The sequence below is a fragment of the Microcebus murinus genome, chromosome 11 (assembly GCF_040939455.1).
Source record: "Microcebus murinus isolate Inina chromosome 11, M.murinus_Inina_mat1.0, whole genome shotgun sequence".
NCBI lineage: Eukaryota > Metazoa > Chordata > Mammalia > Primates > Cheirogaleidae > Microcebus > Microcebus murinus.
In genome coordinates this window covers 7963628-7991410 of record NC_134114.1, presented here as the reverse complement: position 1 = coordinate 7991410, position 27783 = coordinate 7963628, and the positions used below count along the sequence as shown (strand labels likewise).

At 45.3% G+C, this 27783-nt stretch overlaps 1 long non-coding RNA gene across 1 annotated transcript; it reads right to left on the bottom strand.

The window, feature by feature from the left end:
• Nucleotides 1–10015: 10015 nt before the first annotated feature.
• On the bottom strand, nucleotides 10016–19981 carry LOC105871707 (uncharacterized). The gene is made up of 3 exons (XR_001154287.2): nucleotides 19911–19981; nucleotides 14992–15081; nucleotides 10016–11617 (listed from the first exon to the last, which is right to left on the bottom strand). It is a non-coding gene; the product is annotated as an uncharacterized LOC105871707 (long non-coding RNA).
• Nucleotides 19982–27783: the final 7802 nt, after the last annotated feature.

Below are 27783 nucleotides of genomic sequence, written 5' to 3'. Positions count from 1 at the left end.
GTAGCTGGGACTACAGGCATGCGCCACCATGCCCAGCTAATTTTTTCTATATATATATTTTTAGTTGGTCAATTAATTTATTTCTATTTTTGGTAGAGACGGGGTCTCGCTCAGGCTGGTTTCGAACTCCTGACCTTGAGCAATCCACCCGCCTCGGCCTCCCAAAGTGCTAGGATTACAGGTGTGAGCCACCACGCCCGGCGCAAAAGACTTATTTATACAGAGCAATTTTATATAAAGAGGATTAACCTTGGACTCTTCCAGAGAGACGCAGTTATTAAGGTCCCTCTCTCCTCCCCCAGCAGAGCCCACTACAAGCGGCTTCCGGCCGTAGAAGTGATAGAATGAGATAATACCTATAAAGAGCTTCCGACCACACGTAGCGCGCAGAACCTTCCCAGCGTTAGCCATCGTCGTGGCACTGGTGACATCCTATGTCTCATGGTTGATGTTTTGAGGACCTCCTCGCTTAGTGCTGTGGACCAGAGGGTGCTGCTGTGCTCTGTTTCTCTGAAGAACCCTGACTAATAACTAATACAGCTTGGAAACAGGGCACAGTCATGGTCAAGTGCAATGAGAGGGACTGAGGAAGACCTGGGAAATTATCCCCTGCTCTTAAAAAGGGACAGAGAGGTTGCCATCCACCTGCCATGGCTGGAATTGCAGCAGCCATCTCTGCACCATGAGGAAGGCCAGCCGAAAAGGACAAATCAAGCCAATGAGGACAGTGGAGAGGCGAGGTAGAAAGAATGAGTCCCAGATGACTTTATCGAATTGCTGAATTAGCCCGTCCTGGTACTGGCTCATCTCGGAACTTCTTGTCAAGGGGATAATGAATGACCTTAACCTTGAGCTGCTTTCTTTACCTTGTCTATTGCTTACAGCCAAAAACATCCCACCTGGTATAATGCACTTTGGCTCGTGGGAAAACCTTTGCCTTCTCTGTTTCTGATGCATCTCTAGCTGTTTTCTTACCCAGACTCGGCGTAGGGTGGGGAGGTCCCTTTGCGGGGCCCTGTACAGCAGCACTCGTCACGCCAGAGCACGTCACATATCCCTGACGCATGTTGCTCTTGGAAGAACTTGGGCAAACAAGTGCGATTTCCTGGTGGCCAAAGCCCACATATCCACACTGGATTCCTCCCAAGTTGGACCTCCTGTTCGGAAGTGGCTGCATCGCTTGTCCCCAGACTGCGTCCAATGTTTTCAGCACCCAGGTGCCCATGTGTCTAAACCCCAGTGCAGAATTCCAACTGTGGGCCCGTCAGCTTCCTCCAGACTTAGTGTGTGTGTGTGTGTGTGTGTGTGTGTGTGTGTGTGTGTGTGTGTGTGTGTGTGTGTGTTCGCCAGGCTTCTTTTCCGATAGGAGTCACAGTGCTTTTTCCACTGACACAGAAACAAGCCGGCTTCTCCCCTGCAACCCTGGCTTCCGCCGTTCTTCCCGGCCCAGCCCCCTGCGGACTGGAAATGGCGACCACAACAATGCCTTCCCGCGCGGCGCGCGGTCCTCGGTAGTTTACAAAGCATTTTCACACACGACACATGCTTTAAACCTTGCCTCGATGGGCAAGGTAAGTAGGGCAGACATAATCGTGCCTATTTTACAGAAGAAGAGACACATTTAGAGGGGAGGACCAGTCGTGCCAAGGTCAAGCGGCAGAGAGCTGGCACAGGCGGAAATCAAATCCAGAACCAGCCCGAGTTTCTCTCCGTGGCACGCAGGCCCGCTCCACACGTGTTTCCCCAGCCTTGGCTTCGTCGTCCCGGGCACTTGGGGGCTCGCCTGGGAAAGCAGTGGGGACCAGGACTGATGTTTGTGCCCCAGCCTAAAAGAAACAGGAGGAGGTCAAGGAGCTGGATGAAAAACTGAAAACATTAGCTACATTTACCAAATGCTTAGTGGGCCCCAGGTGTATCAATTAAGTTACCGATGAGTAACAAAGTGCCCCTAAATCTCATGCTTTAAAACCACAACCGTTTGTCATCTCCGAGTGGGCTGGTGCAGGGGGTGGGGGTGGGGTGTCTGCTAACCTGGGCCAGGCTCAGTGTCCTCGGCTCGGCTAGCACAGGCGTCTGCAGTCAGGGGGCAGGGGCCTGGGCACGGGCTGGTCCGGGACAAGGAGGCCGCACTGCACACGGTCTGCCATCCTCCGACGGCCCAGCCCAGGCCATGCTCGTGGCCAAGCGGAGGAGCGTGGGCGGAGGCTGGTGGGGCCTCTTCGGGCCCAGGCTCGGATCCGCCACACTGTCTGTCGCACCTGCTGCATTCTGGGGGCCGGTGCAGGTCACAGGGCCGGTCTACACGCAGCAGCGGGAAATCAGCACCACCATATCCAGGTGTGGCACGTGCCCGCCACGCGGGAGGGGCTTTGCACACGTTGTTGTGTGTGATCCTCATGACACCTACAAGTAAGGAATGTCCTGAATTTGTCATGGAGTTTTATTCGGCATACTTCTGAGAACTCTGAAAGGAGACAGCAGATTTCAGTTTTGTCTGAGATGCATTTTATATCAACACCTCTTCTACACAAGTAAAACAACAACAACAAAAATCCTTCCCTACCCTGTTACACAAAAGGGACACCATTACTCCCAGTCGGGCCTCTCATAGCTATGGAATGCTTTAACACTTGACATTCTTGTATTCAAAACTAAAATTAACTGTTATAAAAACATAATATCTGAACTACGTCGTGCTGAATATATCTTTGTAATCATCTAATTGCAAATGGTCCACTTTTAATGAAATGTGAAAGTTCGGATGTGCAATAACACCCAGCAAACAGTGAACAAGTGGGGAGAATGGCCATCTCTCCATGAATCCAGCCATGTGAGTGCCCTTCCTTTCCATAAAGAATGGGTTTCTCTGTGATGAACAAGAACATCTACCTGTAGAACCACTGGCATTAGGTGGACGGTGTGGAGTTAACCTGGAGTACCTGCTAAAAATAAAAAATGCATGAGATTCATAAACTTGTAAAATTCAAGCAGATTTCTTCTTCCTAGCAGGCAGTGAAATGACAGCCGTGCTCAGACAAACAAGTGATTACAGCTACGAAAAGAAATATAACCGAGGCCTTGTTTGATCACTGCTAGGGGTTAGATCTATTAGAAGACGCGGCTCTGGGAAAAGAAGCCAGCAATGACAGCAGTCAACGTTGCTGTTGTTTATGTCTTGGTTGATTTATTCATCCATTAGCATATATTTTGAGCACCTGCTTTGTACAAGGCAGAGGTACCCCAGAGGTAAGAAAATAAAATACCACGAACCTTCCTCTAGCTTTACAACAGTTCTGTGAGCTCTCAGGTCTATGGGGAGCACAAAGGGGACCCGGCTCTAGTCGTCAACAGTCTTCACCTGGCATTGCTGGTGCCCACACGTGCATGGGTTTCTGGGGCTCCACCATGTACCTGGGACATTTTTACAGCTCCTCAGACATGCTCTGTGCTTCTTGCTGCAGCGCCTCCAAGTGGCCAAGAGCAATGATCTCCTGCTCTTGTCAAAGGGCTCCCCCTCCACCCGCCCTCCACCTGCCAGCAGAGCCCAGTCTGCACCCACAGGTGGAGGGAGTTGGGCCTGAGCTGGCCGGGTTGGACCTGAAGTCCTACTCTCTAGCTTAGGTGAATCCACCCCTCTCAGCTTTACTTTCCCCCCAGGCAGAGCAAGGTGCTGGGTCAAGGGGAGGACACCTTGTCCAGCGTTGTCCTGCTGGGTCTGCACGGGGAGCCGTCTCCTGGGTGCAGCCCTGCCAGGGCGTGGAGGGGAGCCGGCGTCAGAAGCCCCCAGGCAGCAGCGGCAGTAATGCATCCCACACCGAGATCCTCCGCGCAGCCTGGGAAGACGGATTTCTGTGGTTACATTTGAGATAGGAAACTGATTGAAGAGACACTCACATTAGAGATGGCAGAAACCAGCAAATACACTGAAAAATTGCTTCTGGCCCTGGAGAGGCACACTGGAGATTTAGGTAAGAGCCTGGAACTTTGACTTCTAATTCTGCCTCTGCCACTTGCTGGCTGAGAGATTTGGGGCAATTTGCTTCACCTCTTGGTACCTCAGTCTCCCCAAGAGTGGAATGGGAATATGAGGGCCTGCCTCAGTGAGTCCTTATGTAGTGTAAAGTGGCCATTACATTTAAAGACTATAAAGCAGTGCAGGCAAATTGTGAGCACAAGTTAGGCCCAAGCAGCACAGCCTCAGGGCACAAAGAGGAGGCTGGGGCTCCAGCCTTCATCTCTAACTCTGGGTGGCAACTCAGGCCCCCACCCCTACTGGCCTAAGTAGTAGCTGCAGAGGCCAGACACACACCAAGAGCTGGACAAAGGCTCACGTCCTTGGGTTCAACCTAAGTTTTCATTGGTGAGAAGGTGAAAATCCTTCAGAAGATTCTGGAGAAACCCCGAGGTTCCAATATCCACAGCCTGTCCACAGACTCTCCAGCACTGCCAGGCAAACAGGCAGCATCTGCTGTCCCTTTCTCCTCATTCCTGCCAGCCTCCCAGGCAGGGCATCTTTTTCTCTGGAAAGGTTCCCAAATGTTAATTTGAAAAGTAAGGAAGGAGTTGTAGGTAAGAGGTGGGAAAGGATGTGGTAGGAGTTGACCCTGCTCCTCATAGTCGTCTGGAGAGAGCCGAGGCTCAGTCTCCCACTGCATGTACTGCCTGGAGCAGCTGTTTGTCCAGGCTGGGGGTGGCTCAGCTTTCGTCTGATGGGCTGAGGTGGGAGGGAAAGACGTGTGGGGAGGACAGAGAAAATGTGTGGCAGGAGGACAAAGAGTGCTTTGGGCACTGGCCTGCAGGAGCGACAGGGTGTGCACGCACAAACACACGCACATAGGTACACACACGAACACACATATGTGTGCACACATAGGTACACACAGACACATACATGCACACAAAAACACAAGCGCATGCATGAATGCACACAAAAATACAAGCGCATGCATGAATGCACACAAAAACACAAGCACATGCATGAATGCACACAAAAACGCAGGCACATGCAGGTTCCCACACACATAAATACACACACAGGCACAGGCACACACACACACACACACACACACAGGTAGAACTACAACCTCCAGCTGCATGATGGCAGGGGCAGTGGCGGTAGGAACGTCTAGCTTACTCACCTGCCGGTGAAGCCCCAGCTCAGTTTCCGGAGTGGTGGCTGTCTGTCCAACACGTGTCATCTCTCTTCCAGGGTTTGAGGCACTGAGAAAGACAGCCATGGGCATTGGAGGGCTGTAAGTGTCTAGCAGTCGGCTCTCTGGGGTGCGGGGGTCGGGGGAGAGCCCTGATCTGTAGGGTTTGCCAATTTCTGTGGTGTAAACACTCCCTTGTGGATGATATCAGGCCTCCAAAATGCTGTCACTGAAAGCAGAGCTGGGAAGAGACACTAACAATCTCCTCTTGTAAGCAGTGTCAGCTGGCTCAGGTCCCAAGGGATCACAAGTCAGGTGAATGGAAGGGATGGTTTTCCAAATCAAAAACCACCATGACGCCAGACAGCAACAAGAAGCAGAACTGACACACCCTCTCGTGCACTGGCCAAAATGTATTTGTTCAATTGACAGTATTTACTCCGGTGAACTAAAACAGTGGAGAAATCTTAGGAAGGAAATATTCCCCTTTGACTTACAGCACACACAATGTATCGTTAACAAATCTAGAATCTTTTTCTGTCTAGAAATTGGCAAAATGATAAATACCGCTGTATAAGCTCTAGGAGACATCCTCTCTGATGATAATTTTGGTTGCTTTTGTTTATAATAACTTTGAACAGCGTTATTTCACAGCGAGTAAGGAAAAAACGGTGAATTTACTAGAAATGCATCCCGATCTAAGTGAGGCCAATGTGAAAGAATTCACCGCCTAATATATGTGTGGTAGTTTTCACAAGAAAGATTAACAGTCATCTGAACCCTCAGAAAGGACTGGCTGGGGTGGGCAGAAGAAAACACCCCCTTCCTAAGAAATTACTAAGTCCTTCTGCAAGTCATGGCCTTGCACCACTGTACTGCAAAATCCTCACCAAACAATTTCGTTTCATTCCTATGCTCCTGCCCAGTTGTTTGTAGCTAGTATTTTGTTAGGTTTTCTGGACGTAAACCTGAGATGGCTCCCAGTGCAAACAGAGAAAGCTCCTGCTACAGTCCATTTGAAAAACGACCCCACTGGAATAGGGAAAGAGAAAACACATTTCTGTATTTATTCAAAAGCAATGGAGCCTCAAACAATAAGTTAAGATTATAACATTCTTGAGGGAGGCAAAATCCTCAGTATCAATATAAACTACACAATTGGTTATCTCTGTATCATTAAGAAAATGTCCCAGCCGAATGAACTAAATAGACTCTGGATAGCCAAGATCCTTTATAGAACAGCAATCAGAACAAAGGCAAAGCAAAGATAAAAATAGAACATCGCCCCCTGACACTAACGCCCAACGAAAACCTGCAAACCTATTCTCGAAGTGCGGGTTTAGCATCTCATTCTTCAGGAATTTATTAACGAAGCTATGCAACTATTAGAGCCTGGGTTTATGAGGCATTGGCTTCTTTCCGACTTCAGATAAACATTAGACTCCAGTATATAGGACGAAAGGAAACGACGACTTTGGGTGTGATCACTTTAAATAAATGTTAAGTATCCAAAGTCTCAGTCACGAGACATACAAATAAATGGGACAGGAGCAGCAAACACCTGGTCACTTGACATGTGACCCAGCCAGGCTTCACACAGCTGCAACCGCAAGAGGCTCCTGTGTGAGGAAACCGGAGTCGCAAAGGAGAACTTCCACCCGTGTTCTCACAGCGGGTTGGTGGGGAAGTCAGAGTCAAACCTGAGGCTCTTCTGCGTTTTACCGTGGTCCGAGGAAGGTAAGAAATCTGTAATCAGCCCGAGAGGCACCCAGCTCTTGCCCCCTCCACAAAGAAGGACCAAACAGCAATTAGGCAAGCACGTGTCGAATAAAGCGTGTAAGACAGCACATGGGAATTGGGCAGAGAAGCGACAGGGCTCCACGAAGACACGGAGGGGAGGGAAGCAAAGCAGCCGCCCGGCCAGGACTGGCTCAGGGCAAAGGCGAGCAGTTGATCCCCAGCTGTCCACATTGCACCCTGCATGCCTGCCGCCCCAGCCATGGGGGAGCCCCGGCCCTCGCAGACCCTGAGCCCAGGACAGGGAACTTCAACACCCCACCGTCAGAACTGAAGAGATCATCTGGAAAGAAAATCAGTGAAGAAACATCAGATTCAACCTGCACTATACACCAAATGGACCCAACAGGAATTTACAGAACATTTCGTCCAACAGCTGCAGAATACAGATTCTTTACATTAGTGCATGGAACACACTCCAGAAAAAATCATATGTTAGGCCACAAAAATAAGTCTTGATAATTCTTTAAAAAACAAAATCCAAATCACATCAAGTATCTTCACAATGGAAGAAAACTAAAATCAATCACAGGAGAAATTTTGGAAACTGTTACAAATACATGGAAATTAAACAACATGCTCCTGAATGACTATTGGGTCAATGATGAAATTAAAAAGGAAATTTTTAAAAAATGTCTTGAAACAAATGAAAATGGAAACATAACATGCCCAAAGAGCTATGGCATACAGGAAAAGTAGTGCTAAGAGGAAAATTTATAGCACAATAAACACCAACATCCAAATGTAGAAAGGTTACAAATAAACAACCTAATGATGCATCTCAGGGAACTAGAAAAGCAAGAACAAATCAAACTCAAAATTGCTAGAAGGAAAGAATAAAAATCAGAGCAGAAATCAATGAAATCAAAACAAAACAAAATACAAAGGATCAACAAAATGAAAAGTTGGTTATTTGAAAAGATAAACAGAATCAATAAACTGCTAGCTAGACTATACAAGGAAAAAATAGAAAAGATGCACATAAATAAAATCAGCAACAAGAAAGGAGACATCACAGTGGGTGCCACAGACATACAAAGTATCATTACACACTGTTATGAACAATTATACATGAACAAATTGGAAAACCTAGAGAAAATGGATAAATTTCTGGACAACCAACCAAGATTTAACCAGGAAGAAATAGAAAACCTGAACAGACCGATAATGAGTAATGAGACAGAATCAGTAATAAAAAGTTTCCCAACTAAAAAAGGTACAGGACCAGATGGCTTTACTGCTGAATTCTAACAAACTATTGAGGAAGAATTAATACTAATTCTTCTCAAACTATTTCAAAAAATTGAAGAGGATGGAATTCTTCCTAATGTATTCTCCAAGGCCAGCATTGCCCAGGAACCAAAATGAGATAAGGATACAACAACAACAACAAAAGAAAATGGTAAGCCAATATCCCTGATGAACACTAGTAAACTGAATACAAAAACCACATCGAAAGCCGGGCGTGGTGGCTCACGCTTGTAATCCTAGCACTCTGGGAAGCTGAGGTGGGCGGATTGCTCGAGGTCAGGAGTTCAAAACCAGCCTGAGCAAGACCCCGTCTCTACTAAAAATAGAAAGAAATTAATTGACCAACTAAAAAAATATATATATACAAAATATTAGCCGGGCATGGTGGTGCATGCCTGTAGTCCCAGCTACTTGGGAGGCTGAGGCAGGAGGATCACTTGAGCCAGGAGATTGAGGTTGCTGTGAGCCAGGCTGACGCCACGGCACTCACTCTAGCCTGGGCAACAAAGTGAGACTCTGTCTCAAAAAAAAAAAAAAAAAAAAACCACATCGAGATAACATTGTGATCAAGTGGGATCTATCTCATCCTTTTGATGCGAGGATGGTTCAACATATGCAAATCAAAAAATGTGATCTATCATATCAGCAAAATCAAGAACAAAAACACATGATCTCCTTAATAGACACAGAAAAGGATTTTTTTGTTTGTTTTTTACAAAGAGAGAAACGGGTTCTCACTTTGTCACCTGGGCTGGAGTACAGTGGCACAATCATAGCTCACTGTAGCCTCAAACTCCTGGGCTCAAGCAATCCTCCTGCCTCAACTTCTCAAGATGCTGGGACTACTCGACCATTTTGAAACTGTGCAATCTTTGGCAAGTTACTTAACCTCTCTGGATCTCAGTTGTTCTCATTTGCAAACTGGAGTTAATAATACGTATCACTGCATTATAATAGACATTGCTGTTGAAAGTGTTAGATAAACCAGGTATTGTGTAACACATGAGAAAGGCTAAGTGATTTTCAGCTATTATTTTTGTATGTCATTGGTCCTAAGACACATATTTTTTCACAGTTTAATATTTCTTCATTGCATCTTACAGCCTATGGCATCCGTGTCGAATTCTAATGTGTCATTGTTTCAAATTTTAGTGACGCATCCTACATCAATGGGGTCTTGATTTGATGAAATATTGTCTTATAATTATCAGTACTATTATTACCGAAGAGATTTGGCCATAAAATATTAATGATGCTGCTTCCACAAGCTGTGGACAATAAGCACCTTATTATTTTATAATAGCAGGGCACAAATTTCCCAACTGGAAGGCTCTCCTGGGGCCCTCCGGGCAAATGGCTAAGATGGATGCATATGGCCTTCTAGCAGCAGCGGACTTTCTAAAGATGTCTTACTTTAAGCAAGCTCAAGATATGAAAATCCAGATTTCTATTTAGAAAATTAATTAGGAGGGAACACTTTAAAATAGAAGAGCTTCACAAAAACATCCATTTAGAGCAGTGTTTTTCAACATTTTTTCATCATGAACTTCCCTAACAATGAGCCTGTTTAGACATTTTTGTCCTAATCACTCCTCAGTGAAATTTTAATATCAAAGACATATTATATATATCTATGTATTGTTTGTATATTTTGGCAGTATATACAAAAAGATATATAAAATATGTATAAAAGAGTACCATTTGTTGCACAAACCTCTCCTTCAAAATTTCAGCTCCTTGGATGCAATATCTTGTCTTTGAGAATGAATACATTACAGACAGATCTTCAAGGACACTTAAAATATTGTATGATTTTGGAAATTTTTATTTGCACTCAATTTTCCCATGACACATCAACTATGGATAGGAAGGCATACAAGTAGTATATTTGATAAATGTCCACAGTGGGGTGCCCACTACATGTTTATTACAGGCTAATGTCTGTCCAGCTGTTTTTTAGACCATACTACCCAAGCAACACACCAGAAAGCTGGGACACGTTTGAGCCATATTTAACCTCTATAATGGAAGAAAATGAGTCTCAAAATGAAGTAGAGGTTTTTTTTTCATGTGCATAAGTGTTCATCTATTCCAATGTTTCATTCAAATAGCCATTATTAGCATTATTTCTACAATAGCTCCGCAATATTTTTTCTTTTCTCCCACTGTTATTTTTCTAGTAGCTGAAATCAACATCCTGATCAACAACTTTCCTAAATATTCTCTACAGTTAAACTCCAAGGGCAGGATTCTCTGTATCCCTAATCTCAAGGGCCATGGCCAGGCAGAAGTTCCCTGGGCCCTCACCCTCCAGGCCCCAGGCCCCAAAGTAAGGACTCCTGAAGCAGCTGCTTCCTGTTCTCCACTTCCCACTTCCTGCCTCTGCTTCCTGCTTCCCACTTCCTGCTTCCTGCTTCTGGCTTTCTACTTCCTGCTTTTGGCTTTGGCTGAGAGTCCAAAGGAGCAGGAATGATGGGCTCCCGGACTATGGTGCCTTTGCCTCAGAGCGGATGGGGAAACCCAGACAGGGGCTTGGTCCAGAGGATGGGCAGGAGTGCTCAGGGACCAGGCTCTGAGCAGCACCCCCAACCCACCCCACTGCCCAGGAGATGAGCAGTCTAATTTGATGTTTGAAATATCTTTTTAAAGAGGCCAGGGCCTTCTACTCCACTATATATGAGATAAATAGCCTAAAATGTTAAAAACAAAACAACAGCCTGTGAGAATTTTCACCTCAGTTTTAGCTCAATACAAGGAGTCTAGAAGGTTCTGAAGCATTCCTGTGGCTGTCAGCTATGTGCTGCTAAGCCTCGGGAAAACAAGGGACCTGCTTAGAGTCTTCTCTCCTTCCTGGGGTTTGAGGGCCTTCTGTCATTCTTGAAAGGACCCTTCTAGTGTGACAGTGTTTGCTCTGCTGGAACCCCAACCCTGTCTGCCTCTACATCCCACTGAAGCAGGCGGGGCCAGCGTTGGCCTCAAGGCTTCTCCTTCCTTATGTGATGGTGTATCGGGTCTCTGACCTGCAACAAGGTCGGCCAAACTCAAGGTCCCCAAGGATGCAAATTGTTGAGGCTGCAGAAAAATCCACCATCGTTATTCCTGGATAGAGAGTCCTAGGCTTGGCGCCCCGTACAGATTTTCCATCTAATCATAAATAAATGATAGCAGCTCTTTTCTTGTTTTGATAAGTGGAGGAGATCCACGATGAAGAGGGCTGAAAAGGCAGATGGGACGTTCCTGAGGACTCGAAAGGGCAAAGGAACAGGAAGCAAAGGCCACCTTGCCCGACTCCACGGTTTCTCCAGGGCTCTGATCTGCTGCCATTAACTCTCACAGAATCGAGATGGTTTCAAGAAGGTCACTGCATATCCGATGTCCAGACTCCTGTGTGGCTCAGGGAGAATACCGGCAAGAAGCACCTGTAATTTTAAGTTGGTTGGTTATATATTTAATACTTTTAATTCGCAATTGGGGTAAATTCAAAATCTACTTTGCAGAATATCACCTAGCAAATAAAGGCAGATCATGCAGATGACCTAGCACTGATGTCAAGGTGTGTCAAAGAACACTTCCTGCTAATGAAGCATAACACAGAAGCCGGAAGGTTTGGCATTAGAGGAGCCGAATGGGGAGGAGGCTCACACACATACATGCACACACATACACATACATGCATGTACACACATGCACACTGTCATTATGCTGTTTTCTGTCATTGCAGCTATTACAACCTGAAGGTACTTCAATGATTTATTGATTGATTTACTTGTGTGTCATCTGTTGACCACTGTTAGAAATGTCCCTGAGTACAGGATCCTTGTCTGTCTTGTTCAGCTCTCTACAGGACCTTGAGTAATGCCGGGAACCATCCCTGTTTGTGAAGAGGGGAGGGAGGGCTCAGCGGCTGAGCATTTATCCCACAACAGGTGCTGAGACTAGACACGCTGCTATGGCCATGCACCTTTTGGTGGTGTTGATCTCCTCAATGATTTAGCAGGCCAAGTGTAAAACTAAGGATATGAAGAATAATCATCTCTTTAATTCTAAAAGAACTTAAAGGGCAACTACATAAACTAAAGGCAGCCAAATGGTCTCAGATACACTGGAGCCTTGCAAAGTCACTGAAGGGAAGAATGAAACAAAAACACCACAATACCCAGCCGCCGACTGGGCAGGTACAAGAAGCCTCATGGAGCAATTTGGTGTTGACACACCCTGGTGAGCCCGCAGCCCTGGGAAGTGTTCCAATGGTAGGACCCTTATTCTTCCTGGAACTCTAGGGCTTGCTTGCCTTAGCTGATAACTTTTCCTTGGTCTAGGGAGCAGAGTACGTTCTTCAGGTTGAAACCAACAGAACACAGAGTACTGGCACACAAAGCTTGATTAGCCTTTATTCTAATGTACTTCTGTAGAAGACACAGAAGCTGTGCGTGATCTGGCTTCATAGGACACCACGCACAGGAACCGGGGAAGAGTGTGAGCTATGGAGCATAGTACGCCAGTGCTTTGGAGCAAGAGGGTGTTCAAACCCAGTTCCAGTCTGCGCTGGGGACAACACTTTAGGATGTTTGTCAGTAAGCTGGAGGGCTTCGAGAAGATGGGGCCACTGTGATCGGAGGACCAAGGGTCTATCACCCGAGGAAAGAGCAGGGATGTGTACCCTGGAAAAGTGATATTTTCAAAGGGCCTGGGAACCTTCTACAAGCCTGGCACAGTGAGGAAGGAACCAGGCAGTCTGACTACATAAGATGGACAAAAAAGTTAGAGCAATGATACAGGAAAGCAAACATGATGCAAAGAGGATTCATGTAGCAGGTGGAGCCCTCTGACAACTGGATGTGCAAGAGTGAAAAACAGAGCTCCGGCATCATTCTGACCTGGACTTAGTTAGGGGAAGGTCCTATTAGGTGCAGGGGTCCTGATTTGTGTTGCATTGCCCCCCGTGCCCCCCACACAAAGATAAGCTGTAGCCCGGACTGCTAGTGCCTCAGAGTGTGAGATTGTTTGGAAATCAGGTCTGTACAGAGGTGATTCAGCCCAAAACTAGATCACTGATGGATGTCCTCACAAAAAAGGGGAATTTGGACACAGAAACGCATCAAGGGAAGACAACATGAACAGACATAGGAGGAATATGGCCATCTACAAGCCAAGGAGAGAGGCCTGGAAGAGGGAACAGGTCTTCACAGCCCTTAGAAGGAAGCAATCCTGCTGACGCCTAGATGTTGGACTTCCAGCCTGCAGGAGCAGGAGACAATCAGTTCTGCTGTTGAAGCCATCCTCTCGGCGACACTTGGTTACAGCAGCCCCGGGACACTAGTAAGGGTCCCACTCCCCAAACACATGGTGCCTCTTGTGAGGGGCTGAGCTGGTCTGCATGGTTCCAAAACCAACTCCTTCCCAATCTAGACTCTTTCAAACATAGATTCCTGGGCCCTCCCATCACCAGAGACTCATTCAGTTGGGTCGGCACTAGGACCCCACATCTGCATTTTCTGCATTGTAAAAACAGTCCCAAGGTATGGCAAATGAATGGTTGGTTTAGTGCCGCTGGATGGACAATCCTGAAAGCGTGTCCCAGCTGTGTGTGCCTCTACGTGAAGCAAAGCATGAGAAGGGGAGGCGTGTGCAGGCGTGTCTCCGTATGTGTCAGTGTGTCCATGTCTGTGTCATTCTAAGCATTTTCCCATGTTCAGAAAGTATCTTCATTTCAATATTCCACATGTGTAAATGAGAGAAGAAAGGTAAAGAAAACAGGTTTAATTGGTTTGTCTTTATTAAAATTGGCCTCTGTCTAGACCCAGGCAGGAGCACCAGCAGCCGTGTCCTGCCTGCCTCTGCCCGCACCGCTACAGCCGAGGCTGCGGAGCTTCCCTGACTAAGCGGCCACCTGAGCAGGGCCACCTGAGCAGGGCCACCTGAGCAGGGCCACACGGCAGCAGGGCCACCTGAGCAGGGCCACCTGAGCAGGGCCACAGGGCAGCAGGATGTGTTTCAGCACCCAGCTGTTCACAGCTCCTGCCAGGCTGCTGCAGGTGCTGGCAGCTGCCAGATAGCAAGGGTTGCTCTACAGAGTAAATAAATGAATATAAGTCAAAGCTTGCATTTTCACAAAGCCCAGACTATGGCACCTATAATATGCCATAGTTTCATTTTTTTGAAGACAGAAATAGCTTCTCAATCCAAAGTGGGCATTTTCTGCATTTTGTTTTATATCAAATTAGCTAGTTCCTATGAATGATACCATTTTCACACACGAGCTATGCTGTTACATCTGTGCATAACAGTAGGCAAAAACTCACCTGAGACATCCTGCCCGTTCCCAGAGTAGTTAGCTAACCTGTGAGAGGACAGGTACGCCCTGGGCATGTTTGGAGATAAGTGGAGACGGCTGAACTCATGTGGCATAACAACATACTTTAAAAGAGCACTGGTTTACCTAGTCCCTGTGTAACATTTTCCAATTTCTTTTAACATAGATAAAGCAGACTGAACAAGTTACATCAACATGAAAGCTATATCATTCCCAAGTTCAGCTCTCTTTTTCTTTTCCTTTGCAATAGCTGTTAACAGGTACACAACAAATTACTCCGAAATTTAGAAGCTTAAAACAGCAAACATTTTTTTTATCGCACAGTCTTTGTGCATTAGGAATACAGGTGTGGCTTAGCTGGGTGCCTCTTGCTCAAAGTCTGTCATGAGATTGCACTCAAGCTGTCTGCCAGGGCTTGGTCTTATCTGAAGGCTCAACGCTGGGGGTAGTGGGCACAGATCTGTTTCCAAGTTCACTCACGTGGTTGTTGGCAGGGCTTGGTCTCTTGCCACGTGGTCTCTTCACGGGGCTGCTTCACACCTGCAGCTGGGATTTCCCAGGGCGAGTGAACTGAGAGAGAGGGAGGGAAAGAGAGACAGAGGGAACACCCAAGATGGAAGTCACAGTCTTGTATCACCTAATTTTGACTGTGACATCCCATCACTTTTTCATATTCTATTCATTAGAAGCCATTCTCTAGGTCCAGCCCACACTCAAGGGAAGGAGATTACCCAAGGCCATGAATATATGAGGAGGAGAATATTTCTAGGGGTGATGTTAGAAGTTGCCTACCACATTCTGAATCAAAGCAAAGTTTCAACATGGACATTCTACCATAAAGTGTTTGTTCTTCACAGTTCATGTCACAGGTAGGAAAGATGGCACCCTCTGGAAGGGTCTACCTAAATCATGTCTGTGTACAGGTAAGAAATGAAGAGTTTAAAATAAATCACGGAAAATCCCAAAGTGGCCCGTTATCTGGAATGCTAACTGAATACAAAGTGCTTTGCTTTCACTTCTTTACTGATACCTGCAACAGAGCTAGAATGTAAAGGAAAGCATCCTTGACCTGATTTTGTGTCTACAAATAAGTCTATGCCTAACCCTGGGATGCTGCCTTAGTTGGTGCATGAAGAGGAGCAGGGCTTGGCAAACCTTCTACAAAGGGTCAGACATTAGAGATGTTTTACTTTGAGGGCCACATGGCTTTTGGCACAGCTACTCAACCCTGCCATTGCAACACAAAAGCAGCCATAAATAATACGTAAATGAGTGGGTATGGCTGTGCTCCAATAAAACTTTATTTACACAATCGGGCACTAGGCTCACAGGTTGTAGTTTGCCAAGCTTGCAGTAAGGAATAGCCTGCATTCTACTTGAGAATAAAACAAAAATTAGCAATAAAGTTACAGTAGAGCTAGTACATTACTATTTCTGACAAAGCATTAAGGTGACACTTGTCTAAAATGCTTCTCCATAAATATGTGCAGATTATATTAAGAGGCCGTATTGACAATCACCATCCAAGTGGTGAATATATGACCTGTGAATGCTTATTTAAAATGCTGTATGAGACTGTTGAACAAATGGTGTGAGGGTAGTCTGGTCTGAAATTTCTTTTGTCATCCTAATGATGAACTTTGACCTAATCAGTTGGAAGCCACTGATTTCATTCCTTCATGGTGGTACCATTAATTTCTTTCAGTTGATGATAAGACAAAAATAAAATTGCTGGGCTGTCCATGAGAATCCCATCTGTTTGGGAGACACGAGTCATAAAAGCGGGGGGGGGGGGGAAAAAGCTCATAATAATAAGTACTAAACCAAAATGAAGGAACAGGAAGAAGTTTGGTCATGAAGATTTTTTAAGTCTCAGTGCCTAGAAATAAGAGTCAGGCAAGTCACAATTCCAAAGAAGTCTAATGGAATCTTCTCCTTCCTAATCCGCCCACATAACCAGAGAAGTCTATTATTTCAGACAAAGGCTGACGGCTCCCGGGGCTGCCATTCCATCCTTCACTCGGCACCTCAGATATCCCAGACGCTGAAACTCAATTTGGCACGTGCCCCCAGTACAGATCTTTTCCTCTTAGGGGAGGGTGAGAGTGGGCAGCAGCCAGCAGATGCAGCATCACAACCTCCCTCAGCCAGGGAGGACACAGCGACATTCATGCCTCCCCCGTGCCTTTCATGGGTACCTGCAAATCAGACACACTGGTGGCCTCCTGGGACAACACGACGGGAAGCTGTTTGTAATCACAGCCCACTAACGCACGCAATCAGTCAACGTCTCCTCCTCAACTGTGATCAAAAATTAATTTAAAGAGATTGAACTTTAAAGAGGGGCATGGACGTGATGTCTGTAAATCAATGAGCTAAATATTAGTCTTCATAAGTGTTGTAAAGTCAGTTAATGATCCCTTCTGCGGCAAACATAATTCTTAACCATTAACTCCATTACAGACGGCTTCTCTCGAAATGCCTCAGCCGACACATCACAACACACAGCATTCACTTTCTAAACAACCATGAGAAAAAAATACGGAGATACTAGGAATTCAGAATGGCTGCAAATTTCTGAGTTCCTAGCAGACCCCTGTCCCCTAGAAACTATAGATCAAGTGATGGTCAGTGGTTGTCACACTTCCGCATGCATCAGAATCACCAGAAGTTCTTACTAAAGCACGGATTGCTGGGCCCCAGCCCCAGGGTTTCTGATTAGCAGATGTGAGAACTCCGAGTTCTATGCAAGCTTTTGGAGATGCAGATGCAACTGGTGAAGGGACGGCACTTGGAGAACCATTGCTCTAGAGGAGGGATCTGCAAACTCTTTACAAAGGGCCAAATAAATATTTCCGATTTGGAGCCCACATCACCTCTGTTGCAACTATTCAACTCTGCCGCTGCAACGCAAAAGCAGCCACAGACCATACATAAACAAATGGCGCGGCCGTGCTCCAGTAAAACTTCATGTCCTGAAACAGGTGCTGGGCTGGGTTTGGTCTTTAGCCAGAGTTTACTGACCCCTGCTAGAGAATGAAGGACTCTCTTCAAAGGACTTGCTCTACCTCCCCAGCGTGAACATCCGTAAGGGACAAAGTGTACGCAGGGCCAGCGTCCCCTGCCCCAAGCTTCTTCCTGAAGGATCTTGCCAGCACATAACACGAAGCAGAAATGCCACGGCACCTGACTTCATCGTTCAAAACATGCCCCAAGGAAATGTCCAGAAACAGCATAGCATGTTAACTTTGGAAAGCTCCAGAAACTGGGGTGTTGTTCCGCACTTCAGGTTGGTTTAGAGGAGAATGCCAGAAGCCTACCTCTGTCACTTGTCACCATGCACAGTTTGGGCTTCCAGTGTACCGGTGTGTAAGCTCTGAGAAAGTTGAAAGTTTATCTTCATGTTCTAGAAAAGTGCTTGGCATAAGGGAAGTGCTCAAAAATGTTTTGTTGAATGAAAGAAAGGCTATGCAATCAATAAATCCCTTCCTGGCCTTGGGATTTCTAGATTTGCCCTCAGGGTCTATTAGCCAACCCTGCCCCGGGACTGTAGGAACAGGAACCGGAACCAGACTCCTGGATGGAGGCTCAGGGTCAGTGCACGTCTACCAGCATGACCCCACCTGAGCAGATGATGAGGACAGAGTGCCCTTCAGTCTCTAAGCAACTGGAGCAGCGACAGCTTGCTGCTTGGAAACTCAAGGACCACTCAGCTCTCCAGGCACCTAAGTGAAAGTTGGAGAGGTTGGAAACAAACACCAGGGAGCCTGGGATCAAAGCAAAGAGCAGAGGGCTGTTGACAGAGAGAGCCTGGACTGACCCAGGCTCTGATGGGACCGGAGAGACTTAGGTAGTAGTTTGGTGGCTGTGCAGGGGGAGCAGGTGGGGGGACCACATCTGCTTGTTATGTCACCTGCTTAGGTCACCTCCCACTAGAGGGGAGGTGACCTAAGTATCCATCCACAGACAAATGAATCCAGAAAATGTGTTGTATGCATGATGGGATACTATTCAGCCCTACAAAAAAAAAAAAAAAAAAGGAAATCCTGTCATTTGCGACAACATGCATGAACCTGGAAGACATCGTGCTAAGTGAAATGAGCCGGGCACAGAAAGACAAATGCTGCAGAATCCCACTTACATGACCAATCTAAAATAGTTGAACTTTATAGAAATAGAGAGTTAAATGGTGGTTGCCAGAGGCTGGGCAAGAGGGAAGTGGGAAGTTTCTGTTCAACAGGTAGGAAGTTTCAGTTATGGGAGATGAATACATTCTAGAGATCAGCTACTCGACATCGCGCCTGTGGTTACCAATACTGTACTGTGCACTTAACGATCTGTTAAGAGGGTAGAGCTCACGTTAAGTGCTCTCACCGCAGTAACAAAGAAGAATCCATGAGAAGTGCTGCTTTTTATGTATGTGCTGTTTGCAAGTTAGCAAGGAGGAAAACTAGATGCTGAGGTCTGAAAGTCTTCTGACTAGCAGGAAAATTTATGGAAGATATAATCTGTGGTGATGAGCTAATTAAGTACAAGGGCAGTGGGGTCATTTTGCAGCTTAAGTCATCAACACATAGACACAATTTATGAACATTATTCCCTATAAGGGGTAGGTTCAGGAACTGACGCAATTGTCTTAAGAGTGTTTTACAACCTGGAGTTATACGAGGTGTGGGGTTAAGGGGGTACATTCCCGATGGGTAGAGATAGGCTCTGGGGCAAAACTCTTGGATAACAGGAGTGGGTTATTTTTATCTCTTAGCATCACATTTCAGAAGAGCCTGACAGGGAGGGTCAGTAACTTATGCTGGATAACAGAGCACAGCCACATTGACATGGTGCAGAGAATTTCCAGCCTGATTAGCCAGTTGACAAGGCTTCTTGCTGAGCTCACTGGGTTATAAATGTTCTCTCCACCTCTGCGTCCTTAGCACCACCCGGGAAGGGCATTTAAAGCAAAGCACCTGAGTTAAAGGAGGTCGCGCCCAAGAATGCCGCATGCCAGGGGGTGGGAGAGGCGGGATAGCGGGAACCCAGAGCTGCCTGTGCGAGGCAGAGTTCTCCAGAGAAACAGAACCAACATGATGTGCGCATGTGCGAAAGAGAGAGCGAGACATAGAGCTTTATTTTAAGGAACTGGCTCGCTAGACTGGAGGCTGCAGTCAGTCTTTTTCCTATTAAGGCCTTCAGCCGATCGGATGAGGCCCACCCACAAGCTGCAGAGCAGTCTGCTTTACTCAGAACGTTAATCTCATCTAAAACATTCCTTCACACAACATTTAGAACAGCGTTTGACACAACTGTCCGGGTGCCATGGCCCAGCCAGGTTGACACATACAATGCACCAGCACATCAAGTCACCCTCCGGCAGCATCCTAGGGAGGCTCCGTGGCCGGTACCTGCAGAGTTTCCTGGCGTTCCTCCTTTTGGAACCCGGCCTGCATTCTGCAAATATTCCAATCAAAGCTCAGAGTTTATTTCTCTGAAGAAGAAAAGAGAAAAGGAATAACAACATTATTAAGTGGTAGAAGAACAGTAAATAGGCCAAGTCCAAACTCAGCCTGGCCCAGAGTGTTATTCCCCATTTGTGCTGAGTGATGTCACATCAAGCTACACCTTTCCCCCAGCTTGCCTGCAATGCTTAAGCGCACCTTCTTAACTGAACGGAACGCCCCGTGGTTCTTTGGCAAGGCAATGAATAGTCATGTTGCAAGTCTCCAGTGAGCCACTGAAATTGTATATTTTCTTTTATTTCCTCCATGTCCAAAAGTAGTTTATTCATTTGTGTCAGGGAAAAGCTCCTGAACGGGGCCCCAGAGGGCCCCTCCAAACCTGAAGGATGGCTTTGGGAATTGTTCTTATCTGGATTAACAGCAATCGTATTTCCCCAGCTCAGAACTTTTCTAAAATTGAGCAAGAACAGAACTGGCTTTTCAGCAAATGCGCTGAGGACTGGGATCCGCCAGAAGTCATTATTCACGACATTCCCTGGCCTGCAAAGTCTCACACACATACTTCAGCCTGAACAGAACAATTAATCAATTATAGGAAATCACTTGCTGAGAAGAAAGATGGTTTAAAAAGAAACCCAGTAGTTTTAGCAAGAAAAACAGGCTTTAAATTTGTTAGGGAAATTACTTGCCTTCTCTAACTGCAGAATAGTGAGGGGGAATAAAGCTGAAATGGGAGGAGCCTGAAGGAATCTTCCAGACTCATGCTCGGGTATATGCTTGTTAATATAAATTCAGCAATTATAATGTTAGGAAACTTTAAAGTGATGATACAAAGAGTTTAGTCCATGTTCACATTGATTCCTAGAGAGCTGAATTCACCAATAAATTAGCTGAAATCTTATAAAATGCCATACATAAAAGCCCCTTCTATCAGCAAGGTGATCAGGTTAAAATTTTAAGTAATTAGTCATATCAACAGCATGGACCCCTGATATAACATGATGGAAAAGGCACTATGGTCTTCCTTCCAAAAACCTGTAACTACTGGCTAACAATGATAAAAAACATCAAACAGTAATTGAGGGACAATCTACAAAATAAGATAGTTAAAAAGAATTGCTATCTACTTTTTTCTGGAAGTCTGGAGGGACGTACAACAGAATATCATAAGTGGTCAACTCTGTGTGCTGGTGGGATAGTTCAGAAGTGGTGACTTGCTTTTTCCTTTGGGCATTACTCTGTTATTTAGGTTTGCCAAAGTGTATTGTTTTTGTATTTTTATTTTTGCATTTTTAAAAAAGGTATTCATAAGAAGTACTTCTTCCTTGAAAGTAGTCAAAACATCTATAGGGCCTGTTGAGAAAAGGCACAACATGCAGCTTTGGAGGAAAAATAAGCCAACAGCTTTCTGTCAGAGATTTTTTGCCACTCCTCACTTAAAAGCCTGTGAAAACAGCCCTTTTGAAAAGTGATGTCATTAACACTGTCAAAACTCTGAGAGTGTCCAACCTGCCTTTATGGAGGCAAACAAAGCAGCAGGAGGGCTGAGTGGATGGATCCAGAAATAGTCTGGTGCACAGAGGCCCAGACGGTGGGGGCTGCTGCTGTCCCTCCCGCCTGGGAGTCGGCCTGGAGGAGGGGAGCCCAAGAGTCCCCCCTGCTGACCCAGGCCATGGCTCGGGTGACACCAGCCTGCCTTGCAGCCACAGCCTATACAGAGCCGACATCCCCACTGCCCACAGGGTGGTGGTGGTTTTATCAGTCCAAGTCTTTGTTTAAGTCTTCATCTTGAATCAATGAATGTCTAAGGAGTGATCTAAAACAGCAGTTCTCAAAGAGTGTTCTGCGGACCCCTAGAGGTTCCCTAGATGCATTTGGGGGGTCTGGGAGGCCACATTTATGATAATACTAAGAAGTTCTTTGCAGTTTCCCACTCTCATTCCCTCTCGAGCACACAGCGGAGTGTTCCAGGGGCTACACAACGCGCCATGGCAAGAAACTGGGTGCAGAAGCAGAGACACGAGTCCAGCTGTCTCTGTCAGCCACACTGACGGCAGCCCCTCCTGGCCCTCTGCCACCTTTCCACGCACAGTCTGCCCTCAAGTCAGCCTGGAAGAATCACGATTTGGGGACCGAGGGCTGCAGCCTCCACCCTCCCTGTGCTTCTCCTCGGCTGGTGGCCCTGTGGACGCCGCCTCCTGTCTCCCGTCAGCTGGAAAGGCTCAGGTCCCCCACCCTCTGTCCATAAAACCTGCTCACTGTCACCCACAGACCAGCAGGAATTTCTTACTGTTCTAGAACATTCATCGTGTTTTGCTATGTAGTATTTGTTTACTTGGCTGGCTGTTTCTCTAAAATCTCCAACAATGTGTTTTGAGTAGACTTGTGTTTAGTCCTTTAAAGTTTACAAAGCGTTTTCTACATGCCGTCACATATGTTCCTAGTGAACATTCTAGAGGGGTTCATTATCGCCCCATTTTAAGGTGAGGGCGTGAGGCTTGGAGCGAACGAAGTTTTCCTGAGGCGACACAAGTGACATGTGGTCAGACTGGGTCTCAAACCTAGGTCTCCAGACTTCCAGGGTCTCATGGGCCTGAAAAGGCAGGAGTGACCCCTTACCGCCCTTCTGCTGTTTGTCTCTCACTTAACGTGACATTCTCACACCTGACGACCATTTTGAAAGGATTTTTAGGCCTTTTTTTAAAGGTGAAAGGGCAAAATAATGTCCTGAGTCATTGAATCCTGGATAGATTCTTTTTTTTCCTCCTAATATGATGAATTTATTTGAGAATACGCAAAAAGAAGCGTTATAATCTGAGAAGCACGGCTATGGCAGGACAGGTGCATCCAAATAGGGGAGGGTAAAGGAAGCTTTTATTGACAAAACAGAGAAGTTCATGCAAGCTGCTGAGAAACAGAGTTCACTGGTTCCAGAGGATCAAAGAGCAAATTGGCATCAGTTCAGTGGGGATGCTGTCACCGGGCAAGTGTTCTGTCCAGGGTGTCCTATCTGATTTGCCACAGTCCCAGACAATGTCTGGTGATAAACCTTGTCATAGAAATCATGCATACGTGGAAAGGTGCAAGCTGTGTAAAGCATGAGACACGGGAAGGACTCGAGAAAATTTCTTGTGAGATTATTTCTAAAAGTCTTTGAAACCTTTTTTATCTTCAGACATGCAAGCATGAGCTCTCTTTTGTGCTCTCCGGGCCTCAAGGTGTCTGGGTCTGACTAGAGTGACTTCATCCTGGTATCTGCAACTTTCAATGCTTAGCAAATCCTGGATGGATTCTTAAAAAAAAAAAAAAAGTAACAAAAATATGTTGCTCTTCAATTTCCAGGCTCCCTTGAGATTATTTTATCTTGCTGAAAGCCTTTTTATTCTTGATGTCTTTGTCATGTTTATTTTTTATACTTATAGCAGTTTGTATACCCTTAGAAGAAATTTTATACAAGGAGATAAATGCTAAGACATAATATTAAATAACTATTGACATCCCCAAGTAAGAAAGGTATTATTGCCTCCAATACAGAACTGTAATCACAGAATGTATAAGTAGCTTGTACAAGGTCAAATAATGACTCAGTGGAAAAGCCAGAAACAAAATTATCCTTACTCCTCCCTCCATTTCTCTACCAAAATAAATTTTTCATAAATAACTTACAGCATTTGAAATTCTGTAGGATATCTGTATTCATGGTTGTATTACTCTCATTTCTGCAATTTCTATTTTCTACCTTCCAAATACAGATAAGAGGAAAATTTTACCAAGGTTCAGGCCAGATATTTTTTCTTTAAATATCCTTAACTAAAGTATAACCTCATATGTGACATATGTATGTGTGTGTGTTAAAAAAAATTATATTTAAATTAATACTATTTAAAGCCTACATGACATAATTTAGTAAGAAATATCCTGGATGTTACAAAGCAAAGTCAAGAATGACTACTGCCCTCCTTTTATGAGCAAAATCAACAACGGAAGAGCAAGTCTGTGTCACTGTCTTAGTCTGTTTTGTGCTGCTATAACAGAATACCTGAGGCTGGGTAATTTATAAAGAATGGAGATTTATTTCTTACAGTTCTGAAGGCTGGAAAGCCCAAGTTCAAGGGCCCTGCGTCTGGTGAGGGTCTTCTAGCTGTATCATCTCATGGCAGGAGGAGGAAGGACAAGAGAGCACAGGAAAGAGGACTGAACTCATCCTCTGATCAGGAGCACAACACCTCGATAACTAAGCCAATCCTGCAATAATGGCAATGATCCATTCACAAGAACAGAACCCTCATGACCTAATAACTTCTTGAAGGTTTTACCTCTCAACACCATTGCATTGGGGATTAAGTTTCAAACACATGAACTTTGGGGGACACATTCAAACCACAGCAGTAGTGAATAAGAATATAAAAATTCTCATCCATCAGACAGACAGAAAGCAGAAACCAGCCTGGAATAAGAAAGTAATGTTTATTGAACTGATTGATATGTGAGGTTATTTTAATATGCCCTGGGACAATTCGTGTATTTCATCTATGCTGATTTTAAAAAACTCCCTTTGCAGTAATAACAGTACATTCTCTAGTATATGATGGCTCACAAAGCACTTTCAAATGTACAACCAGTACAGTAGCAAGAGCTGGGCTCTCTTGGGTCTTCCATGCTAGCTACCGATCCTTATGCTTAGCCCAGCACAGGTTCAGCTTCTCCACCCAAATGGGCAAAGAACTCCCCGTGTCTCAGGATCCTGTGGGGAGTAAATGGGGTGACACAGAGCTGTACAAGTGTAATCACGTTTAGTCAAAGCCCTGAATTCTCACGACATCCCTGAGCGAGGTGTAAGCGTTCATATCTCTGAATTGCAGATAAGGAATGTGAGGCTCAGAAAGGTTTAGTGATATAGCATGGTTAGAAAATGTCTATGTGGGGAAGAGAACCTGCATTTTCTGTTTCTTCTTTGGATACTTTTTTTTAGCGCTCACAGCATTCACATTAAGTAGCAGCTTTGATTCAGCATCATTTGGGATTAGAAAACAACCTATTTAGAGAAGAAGGGGAAATGGCTCCCAAAATTCTATTTAGAAGCCAGCCAACAGTGCGGGGAAATGGGATTGGGGCTTAGAGAATCCAGCTTTGAGCCCTAGTTTATACTCACCAGAGTTGTGTCCCACATAGTCCCCTTCTCTTCTCCATTTTGTTTGTTTTTGTTTTTCTTGGTAAAATGGGTTAAGCTGCCTTATTCCTGGAATTATTGTGAGATTCAAGTAAGATTGTTCATTTAACAGTTCAAGTATCTTTCTATGTATGCACATCTGCATAGAAAGCTTCCAGTGGGTGACGCCTGGCATTTGTCCTCAGCATCAAGAACTAGTGGGGCTACACATAGCCATTTATGCACACACACACACACACACACACACACACACACACACACATGCTCACACACATGTGTACACCACATGTGTGCACAAAGTGCTCATGAGTGGAAGTAAATGTCAGAAAAGATGAATGGCCATGTACTATCTAGATACTATGTACATTTTTTTCATTTTCTGCATAGTTCTCATTGGCTACTCTTCATCTAGGTAACAGTTGTGAGAAATTAGATGTTCCAGAATTATAGGTAGAAAATATCTACTGAGTGCCTCTACTGCCCACCATGGATATAGGTGCTGGAAATACAGCAGTGGACAAGATGGACAAGGTGTCTCCCCTCATGGAATAACTTTCTAGTCAGTGGAAAAAGACAATAAACAAGCAGTCAGATAGATGAGAAATTTCAGATGAGGATGAAGTGCTACGAAAAAAGTAAAACAAAGTCATGTGCCAGGGCTGGCTTCTTCAGGTTTGATGGTCAAGGTAGGCCCTTTGAAAAGCTGACTCCAGAATGAAGAGTCAACCATACAAGGATCTGGAGTAGATGGTTCCCAGTGGCGGGAGTGGCTAATGCTAAGGCCCAAGGGACAGCACTGGCTTGTCCCACTAGAGGAGCACCAGCAAAGCCAGTATGGCCAGAGGAGCCGTGACAGATGAGCTCAGAGTTGGGGAGGACCTGCACCAGGCAGGGTGTGGAAAGCCACATGTGCTGGGGGTTGCAGGAGGCCACACATAAAGACAGCAACCACAGGGACTTCATCTAATAGTGGGTTGTTTTCCATACAACAAAAAGTCTGGAGGAAGAGTACACAGCTCTGAAGAGTCTCCATGGGCCCCTCAAAGTCTCATGTGCCTTGACCTTTCTGATCTGCCTCCTTTAGCATATGGCTTTCATGCCTTTAGTTTTCTCATGGTTGCAATATGATTGTTCTACCTCCTGCCTTCTATATGAATTCGAAGAGGTACAAACAGTGAAGTCACCAAAAGGAAGGTGATCCTCATGTTAAGATTCCAAATTTCCCCAGAAATCCCCCTAATAGACTTCTGCTTACATTTCAATGGTTAGAACTGTGTCATTTGACCACCCCTAGCTGCAAGGGAGGCTGAAATAGAAGTATTTTTTTCTCAAGCTAATTTCATTACCTTCTTCAATAACAGTATTTCCTTCAGTAGGAATGCTATTGAGTAGACAGATTACTCCCACTGTATCAAGTGGCTTGGATTCTATTTTAGATGGGAAGCTATTTATGAGTAGGTGGGTGAATCAGTTGTTCTGCTTTGAACATGCGAAATTACTACTTGGCTATCACAGCAGAGTGTCCCAATCAAAGTAGTGCTGGAGAACAGGTCACAGGCAAAGGCCTCAGAACAGCCCAGTGGTGTTTGGGGCCACCAGGGCCCCTAGAGAACTTTGCTCCCTCCTCTGAAGGCTCCTTTTGTTTGTTAACCCCAGGGTTCCCTGCTAATACCATGTATGATTCAGTTTAAGATGCCATTGCTTATAACATGCAACTTTATGTACCAGTAAGGGGGAAAATGTGCCAATTAAATTATGATACAATGTTTTCTTTCAACCTAAAATTTTCAGTTTTTACTTCTGAGAAATAGTTCTTTTAGACTTATTAAGACATGAGTTTTTAATCAAGGAGCACTTTTACACATATACAAAAAGAAAAATATTCATAAAAGTAATTGGTTAGGTATTCTTAAAACTTTCCATTCAGAATACAAGTCAGTTATCTGCAGATTTTTCTCAATCTGTTCCATCAAGAGTAAGTGATGCAGTGTCTCTTAAAATGAGTACTCTACTAGCCAGGCATGATGGCTCACACCTGTAATCCTAGCATTTTGGGAGGCTAAGGCAGGAGGATTGCTTGAGGCCAGGAATTCAAAACCAGCCTGAGCAAGATAGAGACCTCATTTCCACAAAAAAATAGAAAAAAAGTAGCCAGATATGGTGGGATCCACCTGTAGTCCCAACTCCGGAGGCTGAGGCAGGATTGCTTGAGCCCGGGAGTTTGAGATTTCAATGAGCTATGATGAGCCACTGAACTCTACCCTGGGTGACCGAGTGTGATCTTGTCTCCACTACTGATTTCAGGATTTTCTTCTATGTTGTTAGCACCCACACGCAAGTTCTGATGTGAATGCAAGAGAATGACAAGTATATCATGGCTGTTGCCTGGCCAACAGCTATCCTGCAATTAGGATGTTAAAATGTGTGTGTGTTGGCGGGGAGGTAGTACAAGATCAAGATATGGTATGTGCATTTCTATGTGCACCACCATGCACAAAGAGTTGGGCAGCACTGACTTAGACATCAAGGTGGAGAAGACAAGGAGGTGGTGGGATGTGAAGCTGTAGTTCAGTGGAGTGGCAGAGATAGAAAAATGGGTTTGAGATTTGGCATCCATAGCCATAAGGAAGATAGTCATCTGCATCAGGC